Source organism: Rhinopithecus bieti, unplaced genomic scaffold (assembly GCF_001698545.2).
Source record: "Rhinopithecus bieti isolate Rb0 unplaced genomic scaffold, ASM169854v2 scaffold_5982, whole genome shotgun sequence".
In the NCBI taxonomy this organism is placed as follows: domain Eukaryota; kingdom Metazoa; phylum Chordata; class Mammalia; order Primates; family Cercopithecidae; genus Rhinopithecus; species Rhinopithecus bieti.
The window spans coordinates 392348-417675 of NW_016805132.1; the positions used below are offsets into that span (position 1 = coordinate 392348).

Here is a 25328-nt window from a genome sequence, read left to right on the forward strand (position 1 = left end):
GGTGCAATGTATGTAAGGCAAGTAGCACCCAAGAGAATTTTTTTTTTCTCTAAGATAACAAAATATTTGCCAGACCTCTGAAAAAAATTGCTGGAGTTATAACATAAATGTGCTGAGAAGCACCAAAAAATCCCAAGGAGTATTAGTTTTTGAAACTGGTGCCGAGATATTGACCATTGTTGCATTCTTGTAAAGATCTAGAATATGTTCCTATGAAAGACATTTTTATCATAATTGTTTAAGGTAGCAGCAAAATCGTGGGGTGTCTGTTATGCTACCCACAATAACACTCCTGGACAGAGAGAATGACAATATCAGTTCTTTAAAAATCCAACACAAATATATCCCTCCTTCTGTTTGTACAAAGACAACCATAATGGCTTTTGCTTCCGGCAGACTGAAATAACATGTGGGGTCTCTGTAGAAACACTTGGAGTCTACAAAATGAGCTTTTAGTTTATCCCCTGGTAGTTAATTACTATACCTCTAGGTCAATTACATGGCTCTCAATCGCTCAGTTGTAACTGTGGTTTCACTCACAAGCTGTGTGTGGTGATTCTAGTTTACTTGTTTTCTTAAGTAAAACTCAAATTGCCGTGTGCATGAGATCCAGAATAATGATCAAGACTGAAGTATGCTGAAGTGGGCTATGTAATTAAAACAATTTCATCAAAAGCTTCGTATTTTAAGTTGCCATTATATTGGTAATGTTCTCTTGGTTCCTCCAAAGACCATTTCTAAAAATAAAAAAAAATAAAAAGAATATTTTACCTTCATAACTAGCACAAATAATCAGATATCTGCATGATCTACAATTAAACAAGAGGTACACAGTCCAAGGTGGTCGTGTGTGTTGAAGGAACAACACTGCACTGGTCCACCGGGGATACAGCTGAATAACCTGGAGGTATTTGTTGTCATTCAGTATTCTCGGCTGCAGTAGCAGTAGTACCCTCTCAGCTGCTGCAGGGTTAGGCATACAGCAGCGTGTTGCACACTGACTGTGCTCATCCTGCCATTCTAGTGTGAATGCATTATTTCCAGCTTTGTGGAAGCTCCAGCACATTTATAATCACTTTCTACTCGCTCTTGACTATGACTCCTTCATCTGACAAACCCTCAGTGAAACATCTTCTACCTGTCACTGTCCCCCTCCACTCAGGAAAACCACAGACCTTGTTTGTGCATTCAGCAAACAGTTATGGAACATCCACTGAATACTGGACATTGCTGAATTCCAGGGATGTAAAAGTGAGTAAGACTTGGGCCCTGTGTTCAAAGATGCTAATGTCCTGTGAAAAAGACAGACATTTAGACAAGTAATTACAATAAAGTGTAAGAACTCTTAATCAAAGAGGGAACACCTAATTGTATCCAAGAGTGACGTACAGAAGAGGAATCAGGGAGGCCTTCACAGAGGAGCTGATGCTTGAACTGGGTCTAGAAAGATGCAAGGAATTTGCCAAGTGGTTCAAACGAGAAGTCAAAATAGTAGCAGACAGGGGAAAGAAAATATATGAATGTGGAAAGGATGGCTTTGTGTTTACTAATTTGATCTACCAGGTGAATGAGGTTGCCGTAATCCAAGAAAAGGAATACAAAAGGAGAGAAGGGGATATGTCCAAGGAGCCCCGTTAGCGTTTTCTGTATTGTTGTCGCTGTTGTTATCATCATCATCATCATGATCATCATCAAACCATGTTAGTAAAATTCTTCTAACACGTTCAGCAGATTGATTTTACTAAAAAACCATAAAACCGTATTGACCATTCTGTGAAGATTCAGTAATGTGCTGTCTTCCTAATATGTATACTTTGATTATGGTTCTGCCTGTACTATTAAATTATAAAGTATGTAATGATTCACAAGTTGGAAAGCTGAAAGTGACCAATAATCACAAAATGATTTAAGGATATCACTTTTTTATATTTCAAAGAAATCGGTAATTCCTGTGCTAATTAAACAGTTTCACAGCATAGAGAAAAAACTCAATGTTTTCCGAAGCAAGTGTAAACAGTTACACTTTTATTATAGAATGCAAAACCTGACAAAGATAGCGCAGTAAAACGATGCCTTGAAAAAATGGTGATATAGTTTATTCAAGACAATAAAGGTATAAAAATATCTGGTAAAAGTCTGGAAAAAATAATAATGAAAAGTCTAATGGAGCATGAATAATTATCCCAGATATTAAAACATAAAACTATAGAGATTAAAACAATATGGGCCTTGGCCTCACTACACAAATTAGTTAAAAAGAAAAAGAATACAGAAATAGATTCAAATATATGTGGTAATTTAGCGCCATAATAAAGAATATAAAATAAATGGAGGAAGGATGACTTTTCAATAATAGTATGGGGAGAGTTGGCTAGAAGCTGTTTAAAAAATATGAATTCAACCATTACTCTTTATATTAAGTTCCAGATAGATAAAATAGTGTACTATAAAAAGGCATACATAAATACATAAGATCGAAATATGAATAAACGTTTTTAGAAACTCGTAATAAGGAGGACCCACAAAGAAAAAGACTAATCGCTGGTGACTGCAACACTGACACATAAATCCTATAACCAAAACCTCAGTGAAAGACTAAATCAAAGTAGGACACTATTTATATCACTTAGAATCAGTATCCCTAACATAAAGAGTCCTGATTAACTAATTTTTTTAATGTGCCAATAGGAAACTAGGCAAAGGAAGTGAATGGGCAATTATACATATATACATACATACACCCCAAAGAAAGCAATAGGAGTGACCTATATGAACTTGAAAATATATTCAATCTTTCTAATAAGTGAAGAAATGTAAGTTATGACTATAGTGAATTATCATTTATGATTAAAGATGAAACAAATCCATAATATCATATGTTGACAGTATCTGATAAAATGGGCATGCTCATGCATTGTTGCAGGGACACTGGGGTAATTTTTAATCTAAATTTGGAAGGTACTTTATCTAGCAACCCCTCTAAGGAATTAAAGATATTTGAAGAAGTATTCAAGGGTATTGATTTCAGCTTTTTTGATCCTAATGAAAATTGAAGTATTTTAAATGTGAATCGGAAGGAGAGACAGTTGATCTATGCAGACATACAAGGCTTAAATGCTTGGGGATCATGGAGCTAGTTAAATGAAGGAATGGTTCAGGTGGAAGACAATAGGGAGGGATGGGATCATAGAGAATGGAAGAGTGTCCTCACAAAGGGACAGGCACTCTCTGCTCCAACTATTTGTCACCAGTAGGGAATGATGAGCCCAGGCTGCCAGATTTTTGTGGAAGAGAAGTTGAAAATTGAAATTTGAGGATGCAGTCCCCGGATTTTTAAACTAAAATGTAAAAGAAAAGACAATGTGGATCATATATATAACCAACACTTTTGCCAACTCTGGATATCATAAATTTGTTTCTTCTTTGTTTATCTAATACGTCATAAGTGATTGTTCATGTTAGTCATAACTTGCATTTCTTTAAAATTATTAGCAACATTAAATATATTCTCAAATAGGTCGTTACTTTTTTTTTTTTTCTTTTTTCTTTGTTTTTTGTGAGACAGAGTCTCACTCTGTTACCTGGCTGGAGTGCAATGGCGTGCTCTCAGCTCACTGCAACCTCCGCCTCCCAGGTTCAAGCTATTCTCCTGCCTCAGCCTCCCAAGTAGCTGGGACTACAGGCACGCACCACCACGCCCAGCTAATTTTTGTATTTTTAGTAGAGACAGGTTTCACCATGTTGGCCAGGATGTCTTGATCGAGACCATCCTTGGCCTCCCAAAGTGCTGGGATTACAGGCATCAACCACTTTGCCCGGCCCCCTTTTTTTTCTTTGATGGGTATGTATGTATGTAAATTGTCTATTCACTTCCTTTTCTTAGTTTCCTATTGACAAATTTACTTTAAAATTAATTAATCAAATACCAAATTTAGCTTTCAAAATCCAGTTCGCACCATGTGATTTGTGCAGTGAAAGACTTCCAGGCCATCATTGTGGCAGGCTGTTCTGCTGCCCCTGCATGGGCTTTCCCGTCTCCGAGACAGGAGTGTCTACCCCATGCTCTACTGTGTGCCTGGCAGTGCTGCTGTATGAGCATTGCACTGGCCCAGCCTGGTAATGTGGGGCCGAGCATGTGTTTCCTTTTGGCCAAACACATATGAGTGGAGGTGACACACACCTTGTCTAGGAGACCTTAAGGCTATAACAGGTCTCTACTCTGCTGTTCCACACTCTGCCTCTGTCCTAAACAGGGACCACCTGAACCCTGGAATGAGACAGCACATGAAGCAGAACCGTAATGAATGACCAACCCCTGATACGTTGTGTAAACAAGAAATCAATACTTGTAGTTACAAGTCACTGAAATTGTTAGGTTTGTTATCGTAGCAAAGCTGACTAATTTTTAAAATTGTTTAAAATATGGCAATTTTCACTGACATGAAAAGATCTCTACATTGTATGGCTGAGTGGAGGAAAACAATAAGCAGCAAAACAGAATACATAACTTGAAACTTTCTTTTTTTTAATGAGACGGAGTTTCACTCTTATTGCCCAGACTGGAAGGCAATGGTGCGATCTCGGCTCACCGCAACTTCCACCTCCCAGGTTCAAGCAATTCTCCTGCCTCAGCCTACCAAGCAGCTGGGCTTACAGGCATGCGACACCACGCCCAGCTAATTTTGTATTTTTAGTAGAGACAGGGTTTCTCCACATTGGCCAGGCTGGTCTCGAACTTGCGACCTCAGGTGATGCGCTCACCTCAGCCTCCCTAAGTGCTGGGATTACAGGTGTGAGCCACTGTGGCAGGGCCATTATATAAAACTTTTAAAGTAAAATGTTGCATATTAATATACCTCCATATAGCTAGATGTATTAAAGAAAAGCCTGTTGGATATGCAAAATTGTTAATAGTGATTGTCTTGAGACGCTGGACTTGGGACAGATTTTACTCTAGATTTTCCAGTTTCCTGTATTCTTGATTTCCTGTAACAAATCATCTTTGTAAAAAGAAATTAATATTTCTTCATGACCGATGGTTAAAAGGATCTCAAGAGCCATATAGAACATAAAATGATTCCACCAGAATAATTTTTCACCCTCAAAAAAGTAAATATCTTCATCTCATAAAAACTTGATTATAGAGCCAAGACTAGCCAAGGCACTCCTGAAAATGAAGATCAAAGAGCAAAGATTTGCTTCTCAGGATTTCAGGAATTATTGTAAAGCTATACTAATTAAGGCAATGTGCTACTGGCATAATACAAGTATATGAACCAATTTTAAAAAGTGGAGAGTCTACACATATCCAGAAACTTGATTCATGATGTAGTTGGCATTGTAGACAAGTTGGAAAGAAACAGTTTCCAATAAATTGTGCTGGAAAATTGCTTGTCCATGTTTTTTAAAAAAGAGAAATTGGGCCCGTACTTCCCATTATAACTCACAAATTAACGCCTCTTGGCTTAAAATTTTAATATGAAAGGTAATATCATAAAACATTTAGAAGATAGTCTACAAAAGATCTTAATGACTTTAAAGGAAGAGAAAGATTTCTTTAATATAAATCTCAAACCATGAAAAAATTAATTCAGCTACACTGAAGTTGAGAACTTCTGTTCATCAAAAGATTTCATTTAAAAAGTTTAGAAGATAAGCTACAAAACAGGAGATAATATTTTTAAAACCTGCAAAAGGCAAATAATAATATTTAGTTATTTTTGAGTGCTTATTATGTGTCAGATGCTATACTAAGCTTTTACATCTATTAATGCAGCTAATTTCACAACAAACCCATGAGACAAGTGGTATTGTCATCCCCATTTTGTAGATAGCACTGAGGCACAAAGAAGTTAGGGAACTTGCTCATGCCCACGTAGTTAGGAAGTAGCAGAGCTGGAATTTGAACCCAGGCTGACTGGCTTCAAACTCTGTTATTTTAATCACTCCATCATTACACTATACTGCCTCAGCTATATTAAACAAAGGATGATAATTCAAAATATATGAAGAGCACCTATAATAATCAATAATAAAAAAGACTAGCAGTACAGTGAAAGCAGTACAGTGAAAAAGCGAAAGATTTAAGGGTCATTTTACAGAAGAAGAAAAATAAATGGTCAGTAAATATATGACTAGTAGTCAATTTCACTAGTAATCAGTGAAATGCAAATTATAGCCACAACTTTACATCCACCTGATTTACAATGATGTAGGAGAGTCCACTTCCTTGCCAGTGTGAAATAATGGCACAGATATGGACTCCTCTACACTGCTGGAAGGAGCATAGATGGACAACTCTATTAATGTCATCATTCTCTTAAGAGTTAATGAATTGATATTTTGGTCCTACTATGTAAAAATTTTATGGGAAAAGTCATCTCTTTAGGTCACGTTTTTCTCCCACATGGACACATGAAACAGTTCTATTAAAAATAGAAGCAAATATGTCTCAATTGATAAAATATGTGTATGGAGTTTATTAAATGGTTTGTAAAATATAAAATTCATCTTTAAAACTTGAAGGAAAGTATGAGCCTCACTCAAGTCTATTTTGATTAAAAAGATAGTACATATTTGAGTGAAAAAAATTATTTAACTTGTTCTTAAGGGCCTATTTAAGACAGATTTTTATTCCATCTTGGAGATGTTGACAAATCAAAATGGTAACTGTCAATTGATGGCAGGATTTAGGCAGTGGGTTTTTTTTTTTTTTTTTTTTTTTTCATTTAATATGGTGCCCTTTGTCTCATTTCTCACTGTCCCTTGTATGCTTTTATCTTAAAACATTAAATCAGCAAGGAAAGTGTCAGAAGATTATAGATTAGTTCATTGCAAACCACAGCTTATCTTTACACTGACCGGCAGGACAGTCTTAGTGATGTTATTATAAAAACACCACAGAGGAACAGAACTGAGGCGGGGAGAAAAAAAAAAGCTTTGCTTTTCTAGAACAGTTTCTAACATCAGTGCTAAAAACCATCATGCTTTGAACTATCGTTTTTTGACTAGATAATCATGATAGCCAGAAAATGCTCTCTATCCCCTCAGTTCAGTCCTGAAGAATTAAGTCCTGCGAACAGCAGCTGTCCAGTTTGTTAGAGATTGACCTGTGAAAGATCTCAGTGCTACCAACACCTTATAGGGCCCAAAATGTAATAATAGCATAAATTATGTTTTCTTTTTCACATCTGCATGCTGAGATTGTTTTGGAGATCTTTTAACTTAGCTCGTTATAATCAAGTTGTACAGCCTTTGTTTTAATAAGATTCTAATCCTGAGGTCTATCCTTCGCATCAATGACTTTACACTGTTAATTGCTTTCTTGTCCTCCATTAAATTGCGGTTGCAATTGCTTCATCTTAAAAGGCGCCTTGTGCTTTGTATTCTGCCCATGCTCTGCAGACACACTTAGTAACATCATCTTCCTAAAGAACAAAATTACCTATTATCCCTTTAATCTTGATGTACTTTTTTATGTGTTTGGTTCCTAGCTAGTGTCCAACCAGGAAGCTACATATTATCTTCTTTTAAAAAAAAAATGTTTTTTTAAAGGCAGCATAGTGTGGATGGCCAAAATTTATTTCTCAATAGAACTCACATAGTGCATTCATTTATTTTTTATAGGACTAATTAAAAAGACAAAGGGATCTATTCTCCCCTTGATACACCAGAGTGACTTCCATTAACATTAATGGAAGGGAAATACTTGCATGGAGATGAGTGGAGATCTCATATTAGAAAGTGAAAACAGCAGAGTCTGGAGTGAATGTTCCCATGTTTTTGATGACAGAAGCTACACAAAAAGCAAATAGCTCAATTCACAAATGTGTTTTCCCCTACGCTTTCTGCTTGTTTGTATATTGAGGAAAATCAGTGAATAATTTAGAGGCAGTTCCTTCCTTCAAAAATCAATTGGATGTGAATTTGTTATTTTAACACGAATGACACAACTTACAGGAGGAACTCAGCAATGAAAAGCAACGGGGGGATTTGACAGGTCTTTGCTGCAGTGGAGTCCTGTGAGACCTGCTTTTGGAAGCAGAAGTGAGAGTAGAAATTGGATACCTGAAGAACTCTGTACACAGAAACTTAATTTTCAAGGAAGACCAGCTGTCCATGTCAAGCTGATCTTTTGACACATCTTTCCAGAAGTCTATCAAAATCTGGAGACTGCTTCTGACTTTTCAGGATAGCCTCTGAATCTGTGATCCCCTTGGCCCCCTTGTGTACCTTATGAAAGTTTTAAATTTAAACATACGTAATCTGACACAAACTGGGGAAGTTTCTCTTTTATCATATCATTCTTGGGTTAATTACCAGGGAATGAATTATTTAAAGTGTGACTAGCTCTCCATGCTGTATATTGTTTTAAAATATTGATACATTCATTTTGCATCTGGTGGGTGCTAAGTTCAACTTGCTTTTTACCCTTTGAAAATGTACTTCAAAAATACAAGCAGTCTTCTGAGCAACAAACCTCTCCGTGGTATCTTGCCGCTGTCCTCCATTTCCCTGGCCTGGACTTTGCTTTAGCTGCTTAAATCAGGCTCAGGAACATTATATTTTGCCTCCAGTCTCTCCCTCCCCCTGTCTGGTTAGCACTATCTCTGGAATGTTGTTACTATTCATACTGACCTGGAAAATGCTTCTGAGATACTTTCTCACTTTAATTGCTTCCTTTCTTAACTATGACAAACTCCCTGCTTCAGAACCTTACCTGCGACTTTCTTTAGAGCCAAAAGAAATTCAAATCCTTTAGCCAGAGTTCTTTGTTCAGCTTAAAGTGTGACTTTTCCTGTCTTGTATTTATCACCTTTAATACTTTCTCCTGTCTTGGGATCCAATTCAGCCTTCATCTCCTCTCATCAGAATTCCCTAAAGAATCATCTATATTTTTCTTCTCACAGTAAAACCCATTTTCCTCCATACTTCCTATGTTGTGAAGCGGTTTGCAAAATGTATCCAGAGGAACTTGGGCTGGAGGAGAAGGAGAAGGTAATGGCGAGGAGATCCCATAAGCATTTCATTTTAACTTTGCATTTTAAAATCCTTTCATCCCCTAAGATTTTTTAGTGTGTTAGTTCAGGACCTCTGAGAAGCTGACACCAAGATGAGGTGAAATGTGCAAGAGCTTTATTGGGGGACATGCCTATGAAGGGTATAGGGAGGAAGCATGAGTAAGTAAGGGCAGCCTCAGACCAGGATGTAAGTCTGGCACTTGTGGGAGGCAGTAGGGGGAAGGCTAAAGGAAGGAACAATGATTGGGTACCATGGTGCAGTCCTAAGAAAGTTTTGAAAAGACCAATGGAAAGTCCTCAAGCCAATCACCTGCCAGCGAAGTTCCACATCAGGCAGGAATGGACCTGTACCCTTACTCCCACCAAGCTCAGCACTGGCTGGGACCATCCTGGAAGAATTTGGCAGCACTGCACATGGTGCTGGATCCAGAGGAGTGACATTTGGGTTTTGAGTCAACTGTGTTCACCTTCACAGGAAATCTGATTAGCACCTTTTTAGGCCACCACTCTTAGCTGTTTGTTTTCCTACCTGCAGTGTGGCTGTTGCCTTCAGGAAAAGAGATCAGTAACCTGTCAAGGTCACCTGTCTTGACAGTCTTACTCCTACTGGCCCTTCTCCCAGTGCCAACTAATGCTGCTTTGGAAGTCACCATGGGATCACTATAGACAGTGTAGATTTCCCCCTCACAAGCTCTGAGATTAATGACACCTGTACATCCATGAAATTAGCTCCAAGACTATGCTGTGGCCGAGGCTCAAAATCTATTTCCTATTCCCCATTTCAAATTATATATAGTCATGTTTCTTTTTTTTTTTTTTGAGACGGAGTCTGGCTCTGTCGCCCAGGCTGGAGTGCAGTGGCCGGATCTCAGCTCACTGCAGACTCCGCCTCCCAGGTTCACGCCATTCTCCTGCCTCAGCCTCCCGAGTAGCTGGGATTACAGGCGCCCGCCACCTCGCCCGGCTAGTTTTTTGTATTTTTTTTTTTAGTAGAGACGGGGTTTCACCGTGTTAGCCAGGATGGTCTCGATCTCCTGACCTCGTGATCCACCTGTCTCGGCCTCCCAAAGTGCTGGGATTACAGGCTTGAGCCACCGCGCCCGGCCTATAGTCATGTTTCTAAAAGACAGCATAACAGGTTGTAGAGATCAAACAACCTGATTAAGCTAAGATACTTAATCGACTGTCAACATAAAGATGCCCTAAGTTTGAATACAAACTCCCTACCATTTTCAAATTCCTGGAGAGAAATTTAAGTCCAAATATTCAATCACTTTACAAATTAAAGTCCAAAGAACATCAAGTCTGCCATCAGATTCTCTTGTCCTAGTGAGCTAAATTTTAAAAATATATATCCACAGTTTATTCTCTCCAATTGTTGATATTGCTAAGTGCCAGGTACTGGAGTTATTGATACATAGGATGAATTAGGATTGCTTGAGCAGTTTCAGCCTGGAGTTTCTGTCACTCGCATGGATGTAGTCCCTTCAGTGCTTCATAAATTACAGCTGAAGTCTGAAAGAGTTCAAAATAAATCCTTAAAAATCTCAAGATTATTATTGGCCTGGCACTTACCCAAACGAGAAAGTGAGCTAGTCCCCAGCTACTAAAGTAATTAGTCTAGTGCCCAGGGTTACTAAAACTGTAGCAGAGATTGAGTGCTAAGTGAATGAAGGAGAGTAGAGGGAGAAAATATTGGTTTTAGTCTATTTTTCCTTTGAAGACAGGATCCTACTCTGTCACCCAGGCTAGAGTACAGTGGTGCAATCATGGCTCACTGCAACCTCAACCTGGCAGGCTCAAGTGATCCTCCTACCTCAGCCTCCCAAGTAGCTGGGACCATAGGCCTTTACCACCACACCCAGCTAATTGTTTTTTAAGTTTTGTAGAGGCAGTGTCTTCCTATGTTGCCCACGTTGGTCTCAAACTCCTGGACTCAAGTGATCCACCTACCTCGACCTCCCAAGTACCGGGATTACAGGCCTGAGCCACTGTGCCTGGCTGGTTTTAGTCTTCCAATAATTCCAGTCAGGCTATACTTGATGCCAAGAATCTATGACCTGTGAATATAAATTCAACTGAAAGAAATCTTTCTGTAAGCGGTTAACTAGACCCTATATTTGTATTTATGGGAAAAAGCCATCCGTGTAAATGGTCAACTCCAGTAAGTGTTCTTGAAAATGGTCTGGTCCAGTAAATGTTCTTGAAAATGGTCTACTCCAGTAAATGTTCTTGACCTGGTTATTCCTCTTTCAAAGCACTTATCTGGAGGCCAAGAACCATATCTGTCATGAGCAACGTGGAATCCCTGGCATCCAGCCCCATGCCTAACATAAAGGAGGGACTTGATAAATAATTGTTTTTATGAAATAGAATTTAATAGAAGTTAATTCCTACTCATGTCATTCAAGCCTCTATATCAGTTTAGTTGAAGAATAGCCTGGTTTATAGGGTGAACTCTTTTAAAATTTACAACTGTGTGATGCAGGGTTTTCTTAATACTATGTAACAATAGCAAAAAAATAAATCAAGCTCTGAGACTAGCATAACTGTGACTAACTTCCATAACCTTTGATTTCCAATTTCTATGTTAATCACTATACCCACATTATTCTCATTGATTGACTTTACAACAAGTAAATATTTACTGTTATGATTGTGTTTTAAAAACTATAAACATAACTTATATTTACACTAATAAAATAATACATTTAACAGTGCATGATTGTATTTTAAAGCTAGGTTTCTGCTAATAAAGTTTGAAAACACTGGCTTGGCGAAAGTAAATTTGGCTTTGAGGGTGAGAATTTTATCTGGATTCAGATTTCTGTCTGCCTTAACAGATTTTAGACCCAGGTAACTATTTCGTAAAATGGGAATGATTATACATACCTCAAAGTTTGTTGCAGGACTGAGAAAGTTCAGTAAGAAAATCTTAAAAGGCCCTGGCACAGAGCAGGCTCTCTGTCTTGTTTTCCTCCTCTCTTAACAAATGCCTTTATTCAAAACAATCACAGTAGATTACACAGACCTGCAGACAAAATAGACATTTAGTAAATCTGCTGATTAATTTCATTTTTCAATATTTGGATATATTTTAATTAAACAATTTTAACTGTAAGTGGGTTAAACAGTTTTCATTATTAGAACTGACTACTTTCTTCAAAGTTTTCATATTACTTTATTCATACCTGGATTCCAGTACATCCCTCCCCCTAGAATTTCAGTGCCTAGAGTACAGGATTATATCTTAGACTTCATCTTTACAGTGAAGGCCATATAGTTGAACTTTGTAAATTTTGAACAAATACTTTTTTTAAAAAATCAGAAACATATATATAAAACTACTTATTATGTACCAGTGCTTTGTAAATATTAACTCACTTAATCCTTATAATCCCCTGAGGTTGGTACAGGTTGAATATCCCTTATCAAGGAATTCAAAATCCGAAATGCTTCAATGAGCATTTCCTTTAAATATGATCTTTGAGTGTCAAGTCAGCACTCAAAGGGTTTTAGATTTTGAAGCATTTTGGATTTTGAATTTTCAGATTAGGGATGCTCAACCTGTACTGTTACTATCCCCGTTTCCTAGATGAGGAATTTGAGGTCTAGAGAGTCCAAGTGACCTGGCCAAAGTTACACATCTTCTAAGTGGTAGAGTCCGGCTTGGAGCTCATCATTGCCTTGCTTTAATGTCCATTCTCTTGATCCTTGTACCATTCTGCCTCCCGTTAATGACAATGCTTATCATCATCAAAAAGGAAGCTGTGGTAGCAAGCTGATTGGATTGGTAATAGTTTAGCTCCAGAATTTTTGTATTACAGTTTCTATGGTAACCTTAACTCTTCCCTTTCGGTATGTGCTCATTCATACAGTTGAGCTCAGTTAGTTGCAGGCGTTGTTTGCTATTTCATCTCACAGGACTACTTTATCCATCAAGCACTATGAGCAAAAGGCCATGGGCCTATGAACATGTTTGAGAATGAAAACAAAATTTTTACTCCAAAATAAGAAAGCAGCAAAATTAAAATTAAGAAATCCCTTAATTTAATAGCTACAACATGTAATATAATGCCCACATTATTAAGTGTAGTTTTCATACACGTTTCAAAACACTTGTAGTCTGTATGTTTCATTGCTCACTTCATTAGAATTCCCAAGTAAGCAGGATCATTGCAGAATAATCGTAACCTATCATACATTATATAAGATACTTATAGCAAATATTTTAAAATAAAATTATAAAAAACTTTAAAACTATTTTATAATAAAATGTTATATTTAATGTGAGTACCTTTTACTCTGACATGACATGTAGAAGATCTGATTAAGGTCTTAAAGGCCTTGTTAGGATTTACTTCATTTTAATCCTTGACAAACTAACCAGCAAGCTGCCTACCTACTTCTCTGTACATACTAGGTATACTGAATAAGGCAAAGAAGAAAGCATACACTGTCTTATTTATGAGTTTTATAGGTAATCAACTTCTTAAAAGTAATAGTTCTTTTTTCTACCCATTAGCATGCAAATTCCTGAATTATTTCTAATTCTCGTTTTTCTGATTTGGTCATTTTGAGCTCTACTTCCTACAAGAAACAGCAGAGAAGAGGAAATGTAGATTCCGTGAACACATAAGACCAGAACCCTTTGGCCGCTTGCTTGATTTTGAATATTCCTTGACTCCTCTCCATGGAGTACAATTCTGAGCGTATAGGAAGCCCTAGCAAATTACCATGACCTAGGCAGCTTCAAACATAACAAAAATGTATTACCTTACAGTTCTGGAGGTCAGAAGTCTAAAATGGATCTGCAAATCTTCATTTTTTTTTTCTGGGGACTCTGGGGAAGAATCTGTTTCCTTGCCTTTTTCCAGCTTTTCAAGGCTGCCTGCATTCCTTAGTTCATGCCCACCTTCCTGCATCTTCTAAACTAGCAGGATCTGGTTGGTCGATTTCTCACCCTGCACCCCTCTGACCTCCTCTTCTGCCTCCTTCTTCCACTTTGAAGAATGCTTATGATGACATTGGTCCCACCTAGGTAGTCCAGGATAATCTCTCCATCGGAAGGGCCTTCATTTAGTCACTTTTGTAAAGTCCCTGTTGCCATGTAGAAATTCCAAGGCTTAGTACATGTGCATCCTTGAGGGGCCATTATTTTGCCTGCCACAGAGGCACGTGGCAAAATCTAGTAAGAATAGATTTCTCAGGGCACCTAAGCTGCTGCCTAGCACACGCTGTTAGTGATTCTCAGAGGTATATTCGGTTCATCTTACTCTGCTCCTGCTACTGGTTCCCTAATGCACCTTACATTCTGCTTCTAAAGTTGCTGCTGCCTCTCTTCCTACTCATTACTTTTTTCTTAAACCTAATAACAGGGAATGTGTGATTCACTACCTCCCTTTGATTCTCTTGGTAATAATGCCCTGTGCGGTAGACCCTTGGTGGGCAGAGCAGTGTATGCAGGCACATGTGCGCACATCATGCCTGCACACCCCCGTCATTTTTATTTTCCATCTTTACCTCTGGGTTTTCACTACTGTTTATTCAGAAAATAGACATATATTCTTTAGAGAATTGCCACATGCAAGGAATTCATTCAAGACTTTGTGTGAAATAATAATGTACATGGCTGTAGTGAACTTGTTTTCTCTCTCTCCCTGGGTGCAATCCCCCTCCCCTTCCTCCTCGTGCCGTCAGTTAAAGGTACAAGAAGCACAGTAGCGTAGACTTGTCAGACTCAGATCTGCCACTTAGCAGCTGTGATATCCTCCTCCGCATATTCCTTAATCTCTGTATGCGTCAGTTTCTTTATAGATTAAATGCAAATAGTGGCAGCTTTTCCACTTCACACTGTACTCAGGATTCAGTATTTCATTTGAATTTTAAACTGCCATCGAGGCTAAGACGAAGCCCCTATAAGATACAGGCTAAACTCCTCAGCATAAATCCAGGGCTCTTCCAAATCAGATCCCATCCTGACCTTCCAGCTTCGTCTTCCATTGCTTCTACTGCATCTTACCCTCCCCAAACCAGATATGCTTGCCAGGCGCCAGACATACTGAAGACAGGACACGACTTCAGGTTAGCTTCATTTTTTTTGGTTTTTTTGGTTTTTTTCCACTTTGATAATGTGATGGGAGGACAAATGCCAGTCAATGTTAGAGAGATATTTCTAGAACTCCCAAGGAGAATTATCATGCCTTGAAAAAGGGGAGGACATATACTGAATATGTTTAAATTCAGATTAAATGTGTGTTTCCTTTTACAACATATAGTTAATCAGAGATTACTTTCTAGCAGTCAGTGATTCCTAGACAGAGGATGTTTTTGGCATTATTAAATCTTATTTTCCCTAAATAAAGTAAATGGGATACCCACAAATAACTAAGTCCTCATTTTACTCAATGGGCATTAGGAGTAACTAAATAAATTGAAAGTTGGCTGTTACTAGGCATGTTGCAACCTGATTTGGGGAGGAGTGGAGGAGGAGAAGACCATGAGAACTCTCACCTCTGGACAGGGCTTGGCACTCCGGAAGGGTTCCACTTTTTATTCACCTGATCCCTTAGCATCACTAGGTGGTAAGAAAGCAACTGAAACCAACCTGAGAAGGGCCATTGACATTACATCCTCCCCAAGTCACCTCCATATGGAGGAAGAATGACTAAACCCACAGGAGTGAAAGCCACAAGGTCAGCAGAGAGGCTGCTGTTACCACATTTTCAGCCGCACTCTTGGTCGTGATACCCTTTACATAGACCTCTTTTACTTCTTAAATGCTGTGTCAAGGGCACTCAATTTGACTATTCTGAGTGGATGAATTTTTGATAGGTGGTTTTTGTCAGCATCTGTCTCCCCATCTCAGAGAAGCCTTCTGGGACCCAGGCCATGCCCTGTCACCCTGTCACACCTCCTGACCACTATACATGCTGTTCCAGTAACTGAGCCACCCCCCACCCTCCTTATGTGCTCACCAGGCAGTTCCTGCCCATTGTCCGTACTCAGCAGCCCATCTGTGAAGCTCTTCCTAGCGGCTGCCACGCCCAACACAAGCAAGGAAAGGCCATTCATTAATATTTTATGCTAACCTTTAATGGACTATACAAGATATATATGTGTGTAGAACAGAATTTTCCTGCAGACTTTTCATGAAAATATTTCAGTCACTGGGTTGTGCTGGTCACCATAGAAATCAAGTTAAATGACTACGGTGCCTGCCTTTTAGAGGCATTTGAATGTACACCATAACAGGGAGACAGGCACACAAAGAAATGAGAGTAACCCTCTGAGAAAAATCCTAACTTCTCATCCTGCCTGCCAATATTTTTTTCCTATAAGATAGTAAATAACTACAGCAAAACTTCTACTAAAATGCATGACTGACATTTCCTTTTTTGCTTTCTAGTTTACAAGTTGTTTTCATATTCGTTATCTCAGTGGATCTTGGCAACAACCCAGTGTAAAACTCATTGTATTTTATTTATTTATTTATTTATTTATTTATTCATATTGGAGACAGAGTCTCACTTTGTCGCCGAGGCTGGAGTGCAATGGTGCGATCTCAGCTCCCTGCAACCTCTGCCTCCCGGGTTCTAACGATTCTCATGCCTCAGCCTTTGCTGGGACTACAGGCACACACTACCATGCTCGGCTAATTTTTTGTATTTATAGTGGATACGGGGTTCCTCCGTGTTGCCCGGGCTGGTCTCAAACTCCTGAGCTCAGGCAATCTGACTGCCTCAGCCTCCGAAAGTGCTAGGATTACAGACGTGAGCCACCATGCCCGGCCTAAAACCTATTTTATTTATTTATTTATTTATTTATTTATTTATTTATTTATTCTCAAGATGGAGTTTCACTCTTGTTGCCCAGGCTGGGGGGCAATGGCTCAATCTTGGCTCACTGCAACCTCCTGAGTTCAAGCAATTCTCCTGCCTCAGCCTCCCGAGCAGCTGGGATTACAGGTGCCCAGCACCATGCCCAGCTAATATTTTGTATTTTTAGTAGAGATAGGATATCACCATGTTGGCCAGGCTGGTCCCGAACTCCTCAGGTGGTCCACTCACCTCGGCTTCCCAAAGTGCTGGGATTAAAGGCATGAGCCACCGCACCTGGCTAAAACCCATTTTATAGATCATGAAATTGAGGCCCGATTTCATCAGTTGAGGCAACTGACTTGTCTAAAGTTACAGAGCCAGTGGGCGTGGCAATCAGGAGAGAAGAGTGTAGTCATCCATCTATTCATCCTCCACCAAGCCCTTAGCAGGCAGCTGCCATTTTTGTATAAACACAAAAAACTAGCCGAGCATGGTGGTGCGTGCCTGTAGTCCCATTTGGAAAGTTTGAAGCCTGGAAAGTCATGATTTATGATTCATTTCCTGCATCTGCATACCTTAATAGAACCCTGTATGATGTGCTTCCTTTATGTACTATGTTTCTCACCACTACACCACGTACTAACACAAGACTCTTCAATGATTGAATCTCAGGCTTGTGGCTTAAACAGCTTCCCACACATTGGGACATCGAGAAGCATTTGGGGGGAAGAACTACAGGAGACAGGGCAGCCTAGTTCTAGAAGTCATCATCAATAATGAAGATACAACAATGCCGCCAAAGCAAGGGGGAAATCCAGGGAAATACTACAAACAAATGATAAACCATTGATTGTTGATTATAGGAAAAGCTCACAGAAATCAATGAAGGAAATTAACATATCTATACAATGAAAGGACAAAATATAAACTTGATAAACAAACTAATGACTAATCAAAATGTAGTCTAACTAGTAGTCCATAAAATCGATATTAAAACAATAATCTTCACCTGTCAAATTAGTGAAATACATATCTATATCTTTGTGTGTGTGTGTGCATGTGATGAAGTAGGCACATTTTAAATACTGCTGGTGGAGGAACAGTGTGATAGGTCTTTCAGTAAAAGCAACTGGAGCTATGTATCAAGAGCTTCAAAAGAGTTCATATTCAGGTTCAGTAATTTCATTTTTAGGAATTTCCTTAAGGAAATAATTAGAAATTTGGTCAAATACTCAAAACAGAAATGCTCAACACAACTGATTTATAAAAGTAGAAAATTGATAGCTTAGATGAATGGTTAAAAAAAAAATTCCATGAATTATCACAAAGCTCTATCATAATAATGCAAAGAATATTTAAGGATGTCACAAAATGTCAACCACAATTAATTCTCCTGAAATCTTGGAAGAATGTCATCAACTCTTCATATGGTAGCAATGGTGAAGTGAAAAGGGTCTTCCTCCACACAAGTCAGGAAGAGAGCATGGGACTGAGGACCAGACCTGGCTGCCACCACTTACTAACCGTGTGGCCATGGCAAAGTCACTAGACTGCCCAGAGCTCCCCATTTCCCCCAGTGTCCCCTACACCTACCTCAGCAGACAAATTGTGAGATAATGTGTATGAAAACTTTGATGCAGTAAAGAAGCTGGGGCAGCTGCTGCTGGTAGCATAGAATGCAGGCACTGGAGAGAAAAAAGTATTAGTGGGATGGATAACAGGCTGCAAAAGTACTTTATGAACTAAATTGCAGTATGTGTCTAAAGCAATATTTTAAGTGATTACAAATTTTCATTCTTTTTCACATACAGAACATTCATATCCCCAGCTGCCCTCAGTATCTTAAACATTCCAATTGCCTAATTATGCAGAGGTCCTCCACCAACACAGTCCTGAGTCCTTTGATCATCCCCATCCACACCAGCCCCCAAAGGTGGCTCCAAAAATCACCCAGACCCCTGCAGGGTAGCACTATGGCAAAGGACTAGCTCTAGGACCAGAAGACCTGATTCAAAGCCCAGTTTTGTCACATACCAGCTGCAAACCTTTAGTCAAAGTGCTTAACTACTGTAAATCTACAGTTTCCTCAACTATAAAATGGGGATAGCAGCTTCTGCCTCCTGGGGTGGTGAGCTTTTATTTGGATTATTTCATTTGATCATCTGTGCAATACCTGGCACAGAGGAAACAGTACATGGTAGGTTTTATTACTACTACTGCCTCTAACTCATAGATGGCTTTCAGCTTCCAGTTACACGATGCTGTGCCTCCCAGCACTGCTCACATGTTTAGTTAAGGACAATAGAAGCAGCCTCCAGAGTGTAGGACAATGTCAGCCGATGCAGAAAGCATGGATGGAGTCACAATGCATGGCTCATAGCCTTTGGGGCTATCCAGACTGCTCATGGATGCCCCCAAACTGTGACTGGGGGCATCTCAACCTACCCTGATGTAGGTTTTGGGAATAAGTACAAATTGGGAATGTGGTTAGCATTTGAAACACTTCATGAAGATATTGGGAGGGGTGGTGATATGACCTAGCCCTGTGTCCCCACCCAAATCTCATCTTGAATTGTAACACAAATTATAATCCCCACGTTTTCGGGGAGGGACTTTGTGGGAGGTGATTGGATCATGAGGAAGTTCCCCCATGCTGTTCTTGTGATAGTGAGTTCTCAGGAGATCTGATGGTTTTATAAGGGGTTTTCCCTGCTTCACTTGGCACTTCTCTCTCCTGCTACCATGTGAGGAAGAACGTGTTTGCTTCCCCTCCCACCCTGATTGTAAGTTTCTTGAGGCCTCCCAAGCCATGTAGAACTGTGAGTCAATTAAACCTCTTTTCTTTGTAATTTACCCAATCTTGGGTATTTCTTCATAGTTGTGCGAAAATGACCTAATACAGATGGTATATCAGGGAAGATAGAAATCACTGGAGAAGGATAGGATAGAGGGGAAGAAATCTGGTGTGGTCTATTACACCTGTGGAAATGATGGGATTCTGAGGTCATGTTGACCAAAGAGCAGAGATTTGGTTGTATGGAATAGGCCACCAAATGAGTCAAGGCAGATGGAGATTGGTTAATGCCACGTACATACCCAGCTTGAGTGGTCTTGTCCTGAGCAGTGAGCAGGTAACCAGCAAGGACTTCCAGGTGCCTGGTGTATTTCTGCTGGTGAGGCAGTCCCAGACCTTTCCTTCCTGTCACTTCATTCCCTTTCAGCTTATCTGGACACCTACTTGGTACTTCCCAATACTGAAGGCCACTTCATAGTCATCACTGTTTCTTATGGTTGACTGGTGGAGACCTTTCCATTTTATAAGTATGCTTCTTTTCCCGATTGTTCAAATGTTAAGAAGTAAGATAAGGGAAATGAGTATGGGCTTTGCAGTCAGAAGAGGATTCATCCTTCTACTGTGCGCCTTCCTAGTTCTGTGTCCTTGGCAAAGTTGTTTAATTTCTCTAAACCTCCATTTCTAAACTATTTGTAACAAAAATATAAAATATGACATCACACTCCACTGTTGTAAAAATTTACTGAGAAAGAAAAGTATTTGAAAAGAAGTTAGAATACAGTATATGGTTAGTAAGTGATACTGTTTTTCTCTTTGGACAAAAAAAATTTAAGAGAATTACTGAAATATTCTTCTTGTGGCATTATGAATATCCAGTCAAATATGTTTGTAAATGTCTCGATGATCAAAAATATTTGACAGTTACAGTGAAGCCAAGTGCTAAGGATGTAATGATTAAATAAGACAAAGTTCTTATCAGTTGGAGCTTTGATTCTAGTTGGGAAAAACATCAGATAATTAACATACATAGGTATATATAAATACATGTGTTGGTACAGATATAGATAAGATGCATAAACTAATATATGCATAGAAAAATAATATATCCACATGTGCTTAGCTGTGCACTCTTAAATGAATGTCTTGCCTCTTGATTGATTATCTTAGCTGGTGATAAGGACATGCGAATGAAATCCCAGACTCCAAGGTATCAGGTTCTAAAGAGATTAAAGTGAGGAGGTAGATTTTGAGCTAAAAAGGATCATGCGTTAATGTCTAAGAAAATGCATGCTGTAAATTGTGACACCTCTGAAAGTGAAGTCAGCTGGCTTTCCTAGGCCAGCAAATTGCTGGTGACCCTAGAGGATTGTATAAGGCCACAATTTAATTGCAGAGGCTTTAAGAGATCTGCATTCCTTTATCCCATTAATTCAACCTGCAACTTTGTTCTCTGGTCCCTTTTGAATATTCAGTTCTCATTGATTTCTGTGGAAGTTACAGACTCAGAGAAAGGGAAGAATTGGGCCAGTGATCTGTTCAAAGCAAAGCATCATTTAAAGTATAGTTTGAAAGTGTTCGCAGGCACATTGGTGAGTCAACCCTTCTCACAAATTTGTCTAGAAGGCTTTCCAGTTTGAATGGACCATCTTAAAGGGCAGTCATCTTCCCTAAAATTGCAGCATCATACTCATGCACCACATACTGGATTGTGACTGCTGGAAGGCAACGACTCCATGTTTTGGTCTCAACTTTACTGCCAAATTGCTTCAGATTTAAGCTATAGCCTAATCATAATTACCAGCCCCAAATAACATTATAAATTCCTACAATGCCTGTTGGGCTCTGACTGCGTTCCACACATCAAGTCAAGTCTACACAGCCTTCGCCCTCAGAGACCTTTTGTTTGAAATAGTCTCGGTCTATTGGTCATGCACCAACACAGAGGCAAAGAAGCAAAATGGCTGTAAATAGAACGCTTAAAGCAAGTGAACTTGCACAGACAGGGAACATCGTGCTATGATTTCAGCTCTCCCTCGCCTCACGGACTATATAGCTTATAGCACGTGGCTGCACGGTAAATTTCTGTAAAGCAAATCCTATTTTTGTACTGATTTTCATTGCGTAACCCCACATGCATTAGAATTCATGAAAGTCTTATTTGAATATTTCTTTAGGAGAGAGATCCCGACAATGTAGACTGCCAGACATCCAACTCCCCAACTACTCTGCGTCTGTCCAGATGTCTCAGTGCTGATACAAGCTGCAGCCTTGGGAGCTCAGGGTCTTCTGTTTACTGGGAGTTCTTTCTCTGACCAAGAGAAAGTTATTTGTATCCCACTTTGAGATACCCTGAATCCGTGTTTCCAACATCTCCCTTTTCCTTCTGTCTGGGTATTTATTTTGCTTAGGAGGACCAGGCTCAGGATTGGCCCCCTGTCAGGAACTGCCTCTAGGTATGGTACAAAAATTAAGTTCCAAGTTTTCACTTTTACAATGCAAGTGAAGAGAGCTGCTATGTACAACCATAGAGGTCGTACAGTCCAAATCACAAATGTGGCAACACTGCCAAAGCTGAACCTTGTCAGGGCTTTGAGATGGCGTCTAACTCTAACTGCCAGTTTAGTAGCTGTGCTACCTCGGGCACTCTCTGGATCCTGACTTTCTTCCTCTGTAAAACAGGGCCATGATATTCACCTTTTAGAGTGATCATGTGGACTACATTAGACAAAGTAAGCAAAATGTCTGCTCACTATGTAGTGGTTTTTGGTTTTTGGTTTGTGTTGTTTTCAATGACAGAGGTTATTTAAATGTATAACATCCTTACCATGGAGTAAAAACTCATACGTGATTAATATTTTGAAGGAAATACTATTGTTTACTTTTCTCATAGCTCATTTTGTAAGGAACAATGACCCCATGAAAAAGCTCACCAGATATTTAAGATATTTATGCTAACCACATTTTGTTCATAATAATGCTCCAGTGAAAATTTTCTGCAGGGCTTGATTCTTACTACAGTATTTCAGGTCAGCTCAGCACTCCCTCACCTGGCATTTTCCATATTAACAAGTAACAAAATAAGTGGGGGCAATAAAAGTCACTGCTATTGTAATTATTAACAAGTATTCTTTGGTTGATTGGCTTTTCTTTTGTAAAATTCTATTTCTAATAATTGTTAAAATAGTAAATAAGAGGTCCCAGAAATAAGATTTATATCATGTTTAAACTCCATTTCAAAATGTTTATTGCCTTGCTGTAGAATAAAAAAAATCTCAGATTTGTGTGATATATGTCCTAGCAATCTATTTTTTAGTGTCTTTTTTTTTTTTTTTTTTTTTTGTGTGTGTGTGTGTGATGAAGTCTTGCTCTGTAGCCCAGGCTGCAGTGCAGTGGCACGATCTCAGCTCACCGCAACCTCCACCTCCCAGGTTCAAGCGATTCTCTTGCATCAGCCTCCCCAGTAACTGGGATTACAGGCATGCACCACTGTACCCGGCTAATTTTTTTGTATTTGTAGTAGAGACAGGGTTTCACCATGTTAACCAGGCTGGTCTTGAACTCCTGACCTCAGGTGATCCGCCCGTCTTGCCCTCCCAAAGTCCTAGGATTACAGGTGTGAGCCACTGCACCCGGCCTTTTTAGTGTCTTTCCTTTGCCCTCTAAGTAGTTGCAGATCAAGAAGTAGTGCTAGCTACATTCCTTGTGGAATATAAGGTTAAGAAATTCTCAGGAAAAGTTTAAATAATTTCGGGCAATTATTTCAGTAACTTTGAAGAAATAATTAGAATTTTTAGAATTAACCAATAAGTATTTATATAGTAGAGATGTAGTGGGGTTAGGGATTTGGGAATGACAAAAGGGGATAAAACACACAGCCAGACCCTCTTCAGTGGTAACTGCTAAAACAGCAATAAACAACAAAACCTCCAGAGGTCGAATTATGTAGTATGGGCTTTAGGTGCTAAAGAATTTCAGAAAGAGAGAAATTTTAGTGCAGTCTTTGGTAATCAGAGAAGCTTGCTGGTGAAGCTGGGTCTTGATCTGGGTCTGAAGGGATGAACAGAATTTGGATAGGCAGAGGTAATAAATGTTCCTTAGTGTTTAATGCCACTGATCTGCAGTGGGAATCTGCAAATTCTTTCACATTATAAGGATGTAAAATATTTCCAAATAACTAGGAAACCTAAGAACTTGACTGTGACTGCCTAAAATGATTCAGCAATAAAACTTCTAGACATAAATAAAACCCATCTCAAAGCCCTGACTCAGCAATAAAACTTCACAGACATAACCCCATAGGAAGAAGAAATACCACCACTGAGGTCCACATTTCCAGCGGGAACCAGCATTGCCCTGAGTCTGTGCATCAGATCTTCAAAAGATAAGGGGTCAACAGATTGTGATTATGCAAAAGAGATGTTCCAATTCTACTGATTGTGATTATGCAAAAGAGGTGTTCCAATTCTACTTGGGCACGCAAGTAAATAAGTTGACAAGAGAACCTGAAAGTTAGCTAAATTGGAAAGCTGGCTGAAATGCTAAATGAAACATACTCAGTAAGAAGCGGTGTGTTCGCTCAGCCCGGAGGAAGTGCAGCAGAATGGAGAATGTTTTCTACTACAGCTCTACTCATTATGATCTCAGCTCAAAGTTCCTCAGTGATAGGTACAGAAGGCATACTGGAAACTTCCAACATGTCTAATTATTTCCCACCAAGTCTATCAAAAAGTGCAAACATTTAAAAATCACAGTGAATGTTGGCTGGTTTTCTTCAGATAAAATGATGATGAAGGTATTAACATTCTGTGCTATAGATGCCATACTGAATGTGTATACATAATTAATATTATGTATACATATATGTATACATATGTACATATGCATACACACATATATATAGTCTTAGTCCATGGGGCTGTTACAACAAAAATATCACTGGTGGCTTAAACAGCAAACATTTATTTCTCACAATTCTGGAGGCTGAGGCATCCAAGATCAAGGTGCTAGAAGATTTTGTGTCTGGTGAGGGCCTTCTTGCTGATTCGTGGATACTGTCTTCTTGCTGTGTTGTCATGCAGTGGAAAGCAGTGAGAAAGCTCTCTGCAATCTCTTTTATAAGGACACAAATCCTATACATGAGGGCTCCACCCTCATGACCTAATCACCACCAAAAGGCACCGCCTACTAATATCATCACATGTGGGCTAAGATTTCAACATATGAATTTGGGGGGGACATATTCACTCCAAAACCCTATAAATTGAAATGTATTGTTGTTTTAAGAGTCTGCTCACCTGCCTGTGTCCCCCAGTATCCTCTTGTCATTGAAGTCCAGTCTCATCCTTCCTAACAACTCAAAATTTAGACTCATGGACAGCATTCTTGTCACATTATTCCCCACTATTCCATGCCCATGTTATGTTAGACTCATGATTTTGTAAACAAACATATTTTGAGCTCTTTTTATTTTCACCTTCACGGATGTCCAGCAGGTCACTCTAAACTCTGCCTTACCAGTTTATTCTGATCATATCAGGCACGTGAAGTTGTGGTAAAATGTGTTCTGTCCTCACCTCTGTCATCGTTGCTGCTACTCATGGAACTCAGACCGGGAAAGCCAGAGCTAGTACAAGCACCTCCAAAGAAATGGCAAATGACTGGTTGTGAGCGAGAGGGAGTAATAGGAAGACTGTA

The 25328-nt window shown here is 39.2% G+C and overlaps 1 protein-coding gene and 2 long non-coding RNA genes across 4 annotated transcripts in view; 1 reads left to right on the forward strand and 2 right to left on the reverse strand.

Moving 5' to 3' along the window:
- Positions 1–25328, forward strand: part of LOC108529129 (attractin-like protein 1) — a gene marked incomplete at its 5' end in the record, with an annotated part of 414893 nt that overhangs the window by 363046 nt on the left and 26519 nt on the right. The window lies entirely within an intron of this gene.
- Positions 647–8944, reverse strand: LOC108529141 (uncharacterized). Its single transcript, XR_001885417.1, has 3 exons — positions 8720–8944; positions 1176–1292; positions 647–737 (listed from the first exon to the last, which is right to left on the reverse strand). It is a non-coding gene; the product is annotated as an uncharacterized LOC108529141 (long non-coding RNA).
- On the reverse strand, positions 10100–24033 carry LOC108529140 (uncharacterized). 2 transcript variants are annotated; one of them, XR_001885415.1, is made up of 6 exons: positions 23947–24033; positions 19937–20169; positions 18434–18525; positions 11913–12051; positions 10974–11080; positions 10100–10535 (listed from the first exon to the last, which is right to left on the reverse strand). It is a non-coding gene; the product is annotated as an uncharacterized LOC108529140 (long non-coding RNA). The 2 variants fall into 2 exon arrangements; XR_001885416.1 differs by having other exon boundaries at positions 19937–20166; positions 23947–24022.